The sequence below is a fragment of the Canis lupus genome, chromosome 5, assembly GCF_048164855.1.
Source record: "Canis lupus baileyi chromosome 5, mCanLup2.hap1, whole genome shotgun sequence".
Classification (NCBI taxonomy): Eukaryota; Metazoa; Chordata; class Mammalia; order Carnivora; family Canidae; genus Canis; species Canis lupus.
Genome location: NC_132842.1, coordinates 23208674 through 23220956, shown reverse-complemented (window position 1 = coordinate 23220956; position 12283 = coordinate 23208674). Strand labels below are relative to the sequence as shown.

Genomic DNA, 12283 nt, shown 5'->3' with positions numbered 1-12283 from the left:
TTCACATTCAAAACTAAGTAAACGCCCATCTTCATATGCTTTGCATTACCATTCGGTTCTCGACATAACCACCTCTCCCTCCCGCTCCCTCCTGCTCTCTGAGCCACTGCCTGGATGTCGCCCCTCTCTTGCTTCTTGTCCTTTGCCAATTAAGTCACACACCAGGGTACACACACCTCGTTCCACGGCTGATAACATTTTCACTGGACTCTAACGCAGTGGGACAAACGACTATACGGGGTCACTGATTCTGAGCTCACAAACGCACAAGGCTTTCAGAAAAGAAAAACTAAAAGACATCTTATCAGCACATGTTACCATTATATTTCCTTTATATGGAGCCGGTTATCCCCGAGGCACCGGGGAGTGGGGTAAGGGCCGGGTGAGCACGGGGCCGGGAGGCAAGGTACACGGCCTGCAAATACGGCTTTGAACCTACTTTCCACATGTCCTCTTGGTTCATCTCCGTACAGTAAGTCACTGTGCTGTGACTCATATTCATCTTAGAGATGGTAACTTCCTGAGACAATAAAAGAAGAAATATCAAAGCCTCACTAGGACTGTATAAAGGGAACTATTGAAACTTCCAGAATGTGCTGTGTTTAGGAAAGTTATCACTGCTCCCCACCCCACTCCAAACCTGGAATCCTATCCTTTAAAATTCTACCATCAAATAGAAATTTCAGATTTCCAAAGCATCCCAGCCAGAGCCCAAACACAGAGACAAGCCTCCCCTCCTAGCCTGGTCCGTTAAACCACAGAGCATCCCAAGGCAGCCAGACGGGCGGATGTGCTACGGCAGCACCTCACAATCCGCCCTTTGACCTGGGCCGTTCTGTGGCTCACAAGGAAATTCCAGAAACATGACTACAACTTCCCAGTGCGACTCACTGTTGGAGCTTCTGCTCTCGGGGTCACCTCAGCATGTTACATTCCTCTCTCCACTTCAGTTTCCTCTCAGGCTAATGAAGGCCCAACGACCCAGCGAAGGTACCAGAAAGCCACAGGCTCACAAAGTCTCAAGAATCATAAAGCTATCACATCCAGGAGATATTTGAATGAGATACATTCACAGCGGCCTCCAGAAATTCAACTCACCGTGAATACACAGAAAGGCCTTCGGGCAAATTAAAATTTACTGAAAATATGCATCCATTTGCTGCTGCTCACACTTAGCCTGTACCATGGAAATGCCAGATAGAACAAATTAAATTATTATAATGTAATTTTATAATTTCATAACAGGCATGGGGAGTCTCTGCCCATAATCTTTAGGTGTTCTGCCCACTTTTATTACAATTTACCCCCTATTCAAGCCTACCTTTTGTTGTCTTTAAGTGACATCATATTAAAACAACATGACAGGGGATGGAGACCCACGGTGCTAGACGTCAGAAGTCTGATTTAGAGAATGACCTTGTCCCTATTTGCCCTATGTCCTCTGGCGAATTATTTCACCTCTGTCTTGACCATGAGTCTCCTGGATTTAAAAGAAGGAAACACAGAGGCATGTCCTTGAGGCTCCTGGCTGCTGAATACAGTTGTAACTTATCAAACCCAGACGAAAGTGATTAAGTGAGTGGCTCTGCTAGAAACAAATTCACATGGCAACTCGACGGATTATAAAAGTTGAAATAGCCCTGCATTCTTCAAAGCTCAACCTTCCACAAGCAGGGCTTGTGCTTTACCAGAGGATCTTTGGAAAGCAGGTTTTGGGGCTGCGGATGCTCGGATGCTGCTTCTACCTTCAGTAAAAGGACCTGGGGCTTTCTCCCATCATGTAGGAAGAGAAGTCGGGATGTCATGGGCACACTCAGGGCTTGGGGGCAGTGCAGGGCCGCTGCTCTGGCATGGAACTTTCTAGCCTGGACCCTGACACCCAGAAGACCACTGCTGTGTGTGATGGAGCCACAAGTCCTGTAGCACAGTCCATCTCAATCCCTCCAGATGGAACTGCAGGGCAGAGGTCAGGGAATACTAACAATCTCTGGGCCTAAAGCTTAGAAGATGAGGAATGGGCCCAGACATTCATCATAGGCACTGAGGACAGCCAGGAAGCTCCAGTGCACAGGAACTCTTAATCAGTGCCAAGTTGCGGACTGTGGAGGAGGGAGGAAGGAAGGGTACTCTTCCCATCTTCCAACAAGACATTGAAATTTGAGGACAAGCTCTTGATGCAGAGGTCAGACAGGTCTGTTGCAGATATGGAAAGAAAAGGTCCAGTCAATGCAACCCAGGGCCACAGTGGGACAGGCCAACAGTCTCCTCTGAGGCCAACCCCTCTGAGTCACCGGTCAGGAGCACACGGACACCAGGAGATCCGAATGCCCGGGCTCTGCAGGCTGGTTCTATACCACGGACACCGACCTGGTGAGCAGAGCAGGAAGCTCACTTCGATGAGCTTATGTGCGGTGACATATCCAAGGCTCTGGAAGGCACAGGGCTTTCCGCATTTCCCTCCAACTAGCTGGACACCTAGAGAGCGGTAACTGGATTGTGGCACTCGGGCTCTGCTAGAGCACCTTCTGCAGACAGGCTTTCGTTCGTCTCCACGTGTGAACACTTCCTCACCCCGCTCACCACGCACCTGCGGCCTTCTGCAGCCCACACGCTGGTTCTGCACCCGAGCCTTTGAAGACACAGAGAGACTGAATCCTCTCCACACCTGGCTGTTACTACTGCCATTCCTCTTATTATTTGGAGAAGGGCTGGGAAGGGACTACAGCCTACTCCTTACAGAGGAAAGGGAGCTGGGGGTCTGATGCCATCCAAATAGAAACCCACAGGAGGGCAGCCCGAGTGGCTTAGCAGTTTAGCGTCGCCTTCAGCCCAGGGTGTGATCCTGGAGTCCCGGGATCGAGTCCCACGTCAGGCTCCCTGCATGGAGCCTGCTTCTCCCTCTGCCTGTGTCTCTGCCTCTCTCTCTCTGTCTCTGTCTCTCATGAATAAATACATTTTAAAAATCTTGAAAGAAAGAAAGAAAGAAAGAAAGAAAGAAAGAAAGAAAGAAAGAAAGAAAGAAAGAAAGAAAGAAACCCACAGGAAACAGAAGCAGGGACTGAACAGAGTGGACCCCTGTGCAGGTCTGGACAGCAGGCCTCAGGGCGTAAGGGCCCGAGCAGGTGATGCCTGACAGGGTGGTTCTTTCTCCTTCACTGTGCATTGCTGCTACCAGCTGTGAAAGGGGGACATTGGAATGTTTGATGATAACAAGCCCTCTGAGATCAGGCTTGCCTTGCCAGAGCAAGTTTTTCAAATGCTCTCCTCCTTTCCTGTCCCCTCGGCCATCCTGACTTCTAAATCCTGTTCCTGTGAGGGCCACCCTCTGCCTTGCCTCTGGGCTTGGCTGAGCTGTGGCTCTGCCTGGAAACACTCTCTTCACTCATGTACTCCAAGGACCCTCCCTGCCTGTCTGCTCTTGGCCATGCACTGAGCCAGGTGCCAGGGACACAGTGGTGACCCAAAGAAGAGAAGGTCCCCCTCCTTGGAGGCTGTCTTGAGGGAGAGATGAGCATTTACCTTTGTTCATTCTTCCACACCCAGCTCTGCTGATGCTCACACTTTCCCCCCGCCCACCCCCTCTCTCTGGCCACCAACGCAGGCCTGAGGCCAGGCACCGTGTGCTCCCTGCTGCCCTGCCCTGCCCGACCCCCCGGGACGCACAGAGGATGGGAGCCTGGCTCAGAGCCTGACTGTGTGGCTTTGTGTTTTATGCTGACTTCACCATGAGCGAGTTGGGGGTGAACCTGTGCATATCACCTCACCAGCTTGGGTCACACTTCCCTAGACTAGATAACTGAGGCCATCACAGTGCCACCCCCGAGGGGCTGCTGGGAGGTACTGCAGGTAAAGAGTGTGGAACTCTGCTTGGTGCGAAGAAGGCTCTCAATTAATATTACCTTTAGAAGTTTCCAGTCAGGGATTTCGAGGATCATCTGAGCAGGAGTGTCAGAAACATAGCAGACAGCATACCTCCCTCCCACCCCCAACCCAGGATGGTTTTCCATCCGCTCACACAAGATATTTTGCTCTGTGGCAGGGTGGGTAGGAGGCGGGTGTGGACAGGCTTCACTCGGGCGGCTATCCCATGCACTGAGCAAGTGCCAGGCCTTCACAGAGCAGGGCTCTGTAGGGCCCTGGGCACACATAGAGGGGGCACTTCATCCAGACAGGGTGTGGACAGCCAGTCCTTCTCCCCAGCAATAGCACCTCCCAGAGTCATCCTGTGCTAGCTGGCAATCACCAACAGAGAGCTGACATAAGGAACATGGAATAAACCTAAGAAAGGGGGTTTGGGAAAGTCAGTGCATGACTCTTGGGTCAATGCTGGCTGGATGGCAAGCACTGCCAGGCCACAGTCTGCTATGTTAGTGCAAGAGATGAAAGCTCTTGCACCTGTCTCTTTGGGCAGGTTCGGGGTATTATTCCTACTCACACGCCGTTCACAGCAGAGGTGTCCATGCAGACATTCCTTAAAGGCGGCTGAGTGCGGTATAAACCCGAATGAAACAAAACATCAAAGAAGCAGCAAAAACCTACATATCCAGCTAATGTCCCACTGTGCCCCTTGACGACAGATGCGAGAAAATGACACACGTTCTCGGTCGTGTGGAGTTCTGGCTCTAGTATCTTAGTGGCAGAGTCCTGGAGTAGAATGAGGATGCTTTTTCCAAAGGAAAAGGCAGATATCTACTCTTTCTTTGGCTTTGGGGATCGTACTTGGAATTTTTATAGTAGGAAAAGAGGATAGAGTGGTCAGACAAGGACCCCAGACACAAGGGAAAGTTTTTAAAAGTCCAGAAGGGAAAAAAAAAAAGGCTGCCTCAATGGACCCAAAAGAATATTGTTTTTATGAGAGAGACTTTACAAGTGAAAATTTCATAACAACAAAAATAAAACTGAATGAGAGAATGAGGAGTGAGGTATCCAAAGAACATGGAGTATTTGCACAGAGAACTCCCAAAGGAGATGAGATTTTTGGCGTAACATATGCAACATGTCAAGGGTGCACAGTGAGTTATATTCTGTACAAATACGACGAATACTTTTAGAGGGTCACGGGCTGACAGGACTGGGCTGGAAAACCAAAGGTGACATCTGAAATAAGCCAAGTTTAAGAACAATCAAAGAACCTTTAAAGATAGATTCAAAGCAAGACAAGTGAGAAGAGGAATGTTTTTGTTGTCTGGAGCCAATCCATCTTTGTTAAAAGACGAACCCCTGAACTATTCAGTTCTGGGTTGGTTTCAATCTTCTTGAGCAAGAAGCGATACAGTGGGGCTAGCTAGTATGATAGAAACTAACTGCACCTCCTTCCTCCAGACAAATTCCTCATAGGGTTTATAAAGTTAGTATTAAAAATAGGTAATTACTTAGTAGGGCATTCTAAGCACAAAAGGGGCTGGGCCCAAAGGGGAAAATGTATACAGTGGACTACCTTAAAAACACTTGAATTAAAAAAAGCAATTTTACTTCACAAACACCCTAAGCAAAAAGAAAAAGCAACTGCAAATTTTGGGGGGAAGGGTGATTAACAACCACAACAAAGGGTTAATGTGTTAAAAATAAAACTATTTAATTAGTAGATAATTACAAATTAATTCGAAGGTTACTAATACCCTACAGGAAATAAAATTATACTGCAAATGGCTAGAAAAGTTCCTATCCTTTTGTGGGGTCATTTCTCCTCTGGAGAAGAGATGTATCTCTGTCTCCAGTCATCTAGAAAGTAATCGAGTGACCGACCCACCCTAATGAAATACAGAGAAGGCAGGTTAAAGGGTGATATATGACAATGTCCACCACCGTGTATGTTCATTCAGCAAGTGTTTATGGTACAGTATTATGTGCAGGGCATCTTATTAGATATATAATGATGAACATGATTTTGTTCCTATATTTAATCAGCTTCTATATCCCACAGAGGAAATACCAAAGTTAATAGGCCATTACAGTGATGACGGGGAGGGCGTAGGATGTTTTGGGCAGAAGGTGGGAAGGACCGTAACTCACACCTGGAGGACTGGTCAACACTCAGGTGAGGAAGTAGTACGTGAACAACAGGACACCTGGCAGAAGCAGCCTGACGAAAGAAGATCTGGGATGGGAGAGAACAGGCATGTTCTGGAAACATAGACTATGCAGAAGAGGTGAGAACAGAGAGTGGTGGGTAGACCAGGAGCAGAGAGAAAACCAGGTAGAGAACCCTATTTAAGAAGACAAGAAGGGGATCCCTGGGTGGCTCAGTGGTTTAGTGCCTGCCTTCGGCCCAGGGCGTGATCCTGGAGTCCCAGGATCGAGTCCCACATTGGGGTCCCTGCATGGAGCCTGCTTCTCTCTCTCTCTCTCTCTCTCTCTCTCTGTGTCTCTCTCATGAATAAATTAAAAAAAAAAGATGACAAGAGATATCCATATATTCAATGGCCTGAGGGTGGTATAAGGTGAAATAGTAAGGAGCCAAGGAACATCATTTTCTTTTTAAGATTTTATTTATTTATTTTTTAAAAGATTTTATTCATTTATTCATGAGAGACACAGAGAGGCAGAGACATAGGCAGAAGGAGAGGCATGCTCTCTGGATTGGAGCCCAATGTGGGACTCGATCCTGGGACTCCAGGATCACGCCCTGGGCCAAAGGCAGACACTCAACTGCTGAGCCACCCAGGCATCCCAGATTTTATTTATTTGTTTGAGAGAGAGACATAGAGGAGGAGTAGGGGGAGGAGCAGAGGCAGAAAGGGAAGCAGACTCCCCGCAGAGCAGGGAGCCCAATGTGGGGCTTGATCCCAGGACTCTAGGATCATGACCTGAGCCAGAGTTAGATGTTTAACTGACTGAGCCACCCAGGCGCCCCTGAACATCGTTTTCAAGTCAATTTAATCCTAATTGATGTGGAAACGAGGGGAGTCTGGAAAGAGGGTACTAAGTGCAAGTGTTGAGGTTCAATGTCTAAAGAAAACTGTAAGGAAATACTAAATATAAGCTGTCTTTCTCCATATCTGTATTACCCTCAGTGACTTATAACCAAACAAAGAAAGTGTGCTGACCAAATGTACAGTAGATGGGGAGGTTTAGATGGTAGCTTCAAAATTTAACAGCTGGGATCATATTATTTATAGTTTGGGATCCTATTCTTAGTTCACAGGCTGGAAGCATAACTTCCTGAATAATGGAATTAAGAAGCCTCCCACACTCCACCATGGTTAAACCATTCCTGGACATCTGTGTTCATTCTGGGCACCATATTTGACACAGGAAATGGAAGAAAGTGGAGTATGGCAAACAAGAATAATCAGATTGGGTAAAGATCTGGAAACTGTGTCTTTTCAGGGCTGACAGGAAAACTGCGTACCAGCCTAACCAGCAAAGGCTGCATGCAGTGTTAGGGTAACCCTGCACAAGCTATTGTCCCTGCCAAGACACATCAATGAGATAAAAGGGAGACAATGGTGGATTCCACAGAGATAACATATAAATTCAACTGGACATGCCTGGAAATGGGGACTGGCTAATTTAATAATTTTAAAATCTGATGATTAAATTTAATACTTTAATGAAGAGAGAGAAGAACTGTGCTTTGGCGGGCAGAAATGGAATCAATGAGAGACGTTCCAGAAGACACATGTGAAGTCAACAGAAGGGAGAACGTTTAAACAAGCATTATTGCTCAAAATGGAAAGGGCTGCCCCATCATCACTATATGTGATCAGAAAGGGGCCAGAAGGCCTTTAGCCAGGGACACTGTAAGAAAGGATTACTGAACTCCAGAGGAAGGCGGGACAGTCACACCCTAAGGTATGTTACGGATATATGTGCACAACTACAGACAAGAATTCAAAAAAAAAAAAAAAAAGTTCATTCTAATAGCTCATGTCTTTACTTATTTTTTAAAGATTTAAAAAAAATTTTTTTAAAGATTTTTTATTTATTCATTAGAGACACACAGAGAGAGGCAGAGACACAGGCAGAGGGAGAAGCAGGCTCCCTGCAGGGGAGCCAGATGCAGGACTCGATCCCATGACCCAGGGATCACGACCTGAGCCAAAGGCAGACCCTCAATCACTGAGCCACCCAGGCGCCCCCATGTATTTATTTACAATGCTCCTGTTACAATATTACATTTGATGAACCAAATGTTGGCAACATCCATTTCCTGCTTCAGAAGAGTTTTTTTAAAAAATCACACTGCAGAGTGCTAGGCACGAACACATTATTCTACCTTTTTTCCCTACCCATTCCCTTTGTATAGATAATGCAAGCAGACGTCCTCTATTCAAAATAGGATGCCTAGAGTGGTTGGTTACAAGCGTCTGTCACTGGATTGGTATTCATGTATTTAATAACCAAGGACCTCAATGACATTTCCTTGGTAACATGAATTTGCCTATTTTGCTCCAATGTCTAATTCAATCTGTCATTTTAAATTAAATTTTGTTTTCAATTTTTGCTTATATTGTGATTAGTGGGATGAGATCACACTACTACAACCATGGGTCTTATGAAGCAATGGGTTATCACATTTTTACTGAAAGCATTTGGTTGATGTTAAAATGATATTATATATCTATGATTGAAACAGAATCACATGACTATCATAACAGCCACTCAATATATATTTTTATATGAATTAACAAATATATATTCAAATAACGTATATCCTTATATGCCATTTCAAGGACAACTCCAAAATATAGGTACTATACAACTTAATTTTGCATTCAGTGAGATATGTTTTAATTTGCCTATTCTGTAGGAACATACCCAAAACCCAGACTACAGAACACCTGCATTCTTCATAAATACAGGACCACATGTCAAATGAGTAGCCCTGCTGTCAACCTGCCATCACTGGTAGCTGGGGCCTCTTGCCACATAGTTTGGGAATGGGTTTTCCTTCACATAAACAATCTCCTTTGTGTATAACTACAGAAAACTCTCCATTATCCCTGGGGATGTAGGGGGCAGAAAAGAGTATTCAAGACCATCTGCAAGCTACTGCATATCTATTCTTGGGTCTTTGGAATTCCCTTCTTAGGTGACTCTTGAAACACAGTGGGAGAAAGCCACCTCTTCGGCATGGCCCACCTGCTTTCACAGAACCTGCATGGGATACAGAGCAGCCACTTGTGCCTGTGACATCTGAATCCAGGGGCCTAGGGCTCAGATGCCAAGTCCTCCGGGTTCGGAAGGAAGCATTCCAGCCCAACAGCTGATCCTTTTGCGATGCATGCTTAAATCAGACCAAACTTCCAGTGGTATCCCAGCAAAGTGCATCTGGAGACCAAGATGACTCCATCCAGAAAGCCACCATCCAGCTTCTAGAGATAGCAGCAAGCTCTCACCCTCCCTGGCCAAATGCCCCAATAAAAGAGGTGTCTGGAGAGCTTAGGAACCTGAAGTGCTTGCATTAAGGGAAGTTTTTGCAGCTATCTATGACATCTGTATGGGGCAGTCAATCCAGGCTGCTGCCTGGATATTTACATAACAGAGCTCTCTGGAAAGGATTCTGCTGGAGAGGCCTGGCAGGGACTCTCCACACTTGCACGAGCTGGAGCTGCGCTGGCGGCTCCCTTCCTCTGTTCATCTTGTTGGAGGTTTCAACACTGGCTGGCTGCCCCATGAGCCACCCCAGACCCTCCTGGAGACCTGCTCATGGGGCTCATTCTGCTGCCATAGCACCCGGCACACGACGAGTTTCTAGAACTGTTCCATTTCTTCCTTAATACCACTTAGAAAGGAGGGGTGGGGGTAGGGGGCAAGAGGCTGGGAAAGGAAGGGAAATGGAGGGGGTGCAGAGGAGGGAGGGAGAGGATTCCAAAACCAAAGAGGGTCCCTCACCCCTCCTTTCAACCCACGGTCCACAAGCCGCCCCGTAGAAAAGCTGTCACAGGAAATAATAGTGTCTTGAAATGCACTGGCCGTTTGGCAAATGGTAGATCTAAAAATATCCGGGGTACATAACACCAGTGAGCGGTTCAGAAATAAAGACGTTATGTTGTATTTGCTAGTCAAATAAAAAATTCTGATTGGATGGGACGCCTGGTGGCTCAGTGGTTGAGCATCTGCCTTTGGCTCAGGGTGTGATCCTAGGGTCGGGATTGAGTCCCACACTGGGCTCCTTCCATGGAGCCTGCTTCTCCCTCTGTCTGTGTCTCTGCTTCTCTCTGTGTGTCTCTCATGAATAAATAAATAAAATCTTAAAAAAAATTCTGATTAGACACAGAAAAACTTCTCAAAGCTTTCGATGAGAGGTAATTATTGTGTTGCGGACACAGAGAAAATAAGGATGGAACTGAGCCTGCTGTCTGGGCTGTCTCCAAGAAGGAGGAATGGGGGGTGTGTTTTTGCTTGCATCAGAACGGACAAAAGGATAGCAGGGTTCTTGATCTCTCCTCTTTCCTGATTTAACCAGTAGCACCGCCCTCAAATGGTCATTCCAAACCCTGTGGTCACCAAACTTGAGCGTCCTTTAGAAGAGCACAGGCCTTAGAAGAGGGGACTGTGTAGGGGACGCCAGGATGTTGCATCAGAACAAATTACAGGAGGCAGGGGTAGTGGCTACAGTTTAGATCTTTCTTACACCTGTCACAGAGCTTTAGACACACAAGAGTCTCGGGAAAGATCACTGATTGAAATTTTGGAGTTCCAAGTTCTTGATGGTGGTGATGGCTTCATGGCTGTGGACACATGCAGTTTCCTTGTATGCATGTCAATGACCTATCAACAAATCTGATTAAAGCATAAGGGTTAGAGATATTCTTTTCATATATCAGAAAAGAGAAAGACCCTCAGGAGGATGGAAGGAGCTCTACCTCAGGAGTACATAGAGCTCTTCATGTTCCAGGAATTGCTTCTTTTTCTTTTCTTTTCTTTTCTTTTCTTTTCTTTTCTTTTCTTCTTTTCTTTTTTTCTTCTTTCTTTTCTTTCTTTCTTTCTTTCTTTCTTTCTTTCTTTCTTTCTTCTTTCTTTCTTTCTTTCTTTCTCTTTCCCTCCCTCCCTCCCTCTCTCTCTCTCTTTCTTTCTTTTTTTCTGATTTTACTTATTTATTTGAGAGAGAGAGCACATGCAGGGAGAAGCAGGCTCCCACTGAGCAGGGAGCATGACCCAGGGCTCGATCCCAGGGCTCGACTCCAGGATCCTGACTGAGCTGAAGGCAGATGCTTAACCGACTGAGCCACCCAGGTGCCCCAGTTCATTTCTTTGTATCTTATATTCTTTTTATTTGAAGTTTGGTGCTTACAGTTTTTCCCCCAGATGTCATATTCAGGATTGAGGCCTGGAATCGTTACACATCATCTCTAGGTGGCGGAGCCCCACTTTGCATCTTCACCTGGACTGCCTACCTTTCCCAGGCCTGTCTGTGATTCTGTACAAACCCGCCCGCTCAACATCTGCATTTAGCTATCTGGTAAGATCTGAGACTCAGCATGTGCCAAACAGAACTGCTGACCTACCTTCTTCCTCAGCCACCTCCACCCACAGCTTTTCCTGCTCATAACAGCCACTCCATCACCACATTCTGTTCTTTAGGACCCAGTTGGGGATTTCCTTCTTCATCTCACATTGCACACCCAGCACATCAGAAAATCTTGGTTCTCTCTAAATTACCCAGACCCAGAACACTTCATCAACACTTTGTCACTTGCCTGATTCTTACAACAGCCACCCATCTGGCACCTCCTGGCCTCATAGTCTAGCCCTACACAGTACCCAAAGCATCCCTGTGCAACCCAAGTGGGGCCACGGTGCTCCCCAAACCCGTACCCCCTCAGCTGGACACCTTCAAGGCCCCACACAGACCCACCTCTATGCTCCCCCTACTCAGTCTGCCCTTCCACACTCATTTCCTTACTATTCCCTCTGGATCACTCTTCCCTCCCAGAGCCTTTGATGAGCTCCTTCATCTGCCTGGAATGTCCCCCTAGGCATTCATGTGGCTCACCTCTTCACATCCTTCAAAGCTCTGCTCAAAATACCACCTTTCCATGGGATTCTTTGGTGGCTCAGCGGTTTGGTGCCTCCCTTTGGCCCAGAGTGTGATCCTGGAGTCCCAGGATTGAGTCCTGCACTGGGCTCCCTGCATGGAGCCTACTTCTCTGCCTCTGCCTGTCTCTTTCTCTCTCTCATGAATAAATAAATAAAATTTAAAAACATATCACCTTTCCATAGAGTCTCTTGTGATCCTGTATTTAAGATGGTAACCTTGCCAGACTTTCTGGCCTCTGCTTTCTTTTCCCTATAGCATTGGCCGCCTTCTGGTGTACCCTATAATTCACTACATTTG

General features: G+C 46.6%; 1 protein-coding gene across 16 annotated transcripts in view; it reads right to left on the bottom strand.

The window, feature by feature from the left end:
- The window catches only part of FRMD4A (FERM domain containing 4A), a 739423-nt gene that overhangs the window by 199542 nt on the left and 527598 nt on the right, over nucleotides 1–12283 (bottom strand). The window lies entirely within an intron of this gene.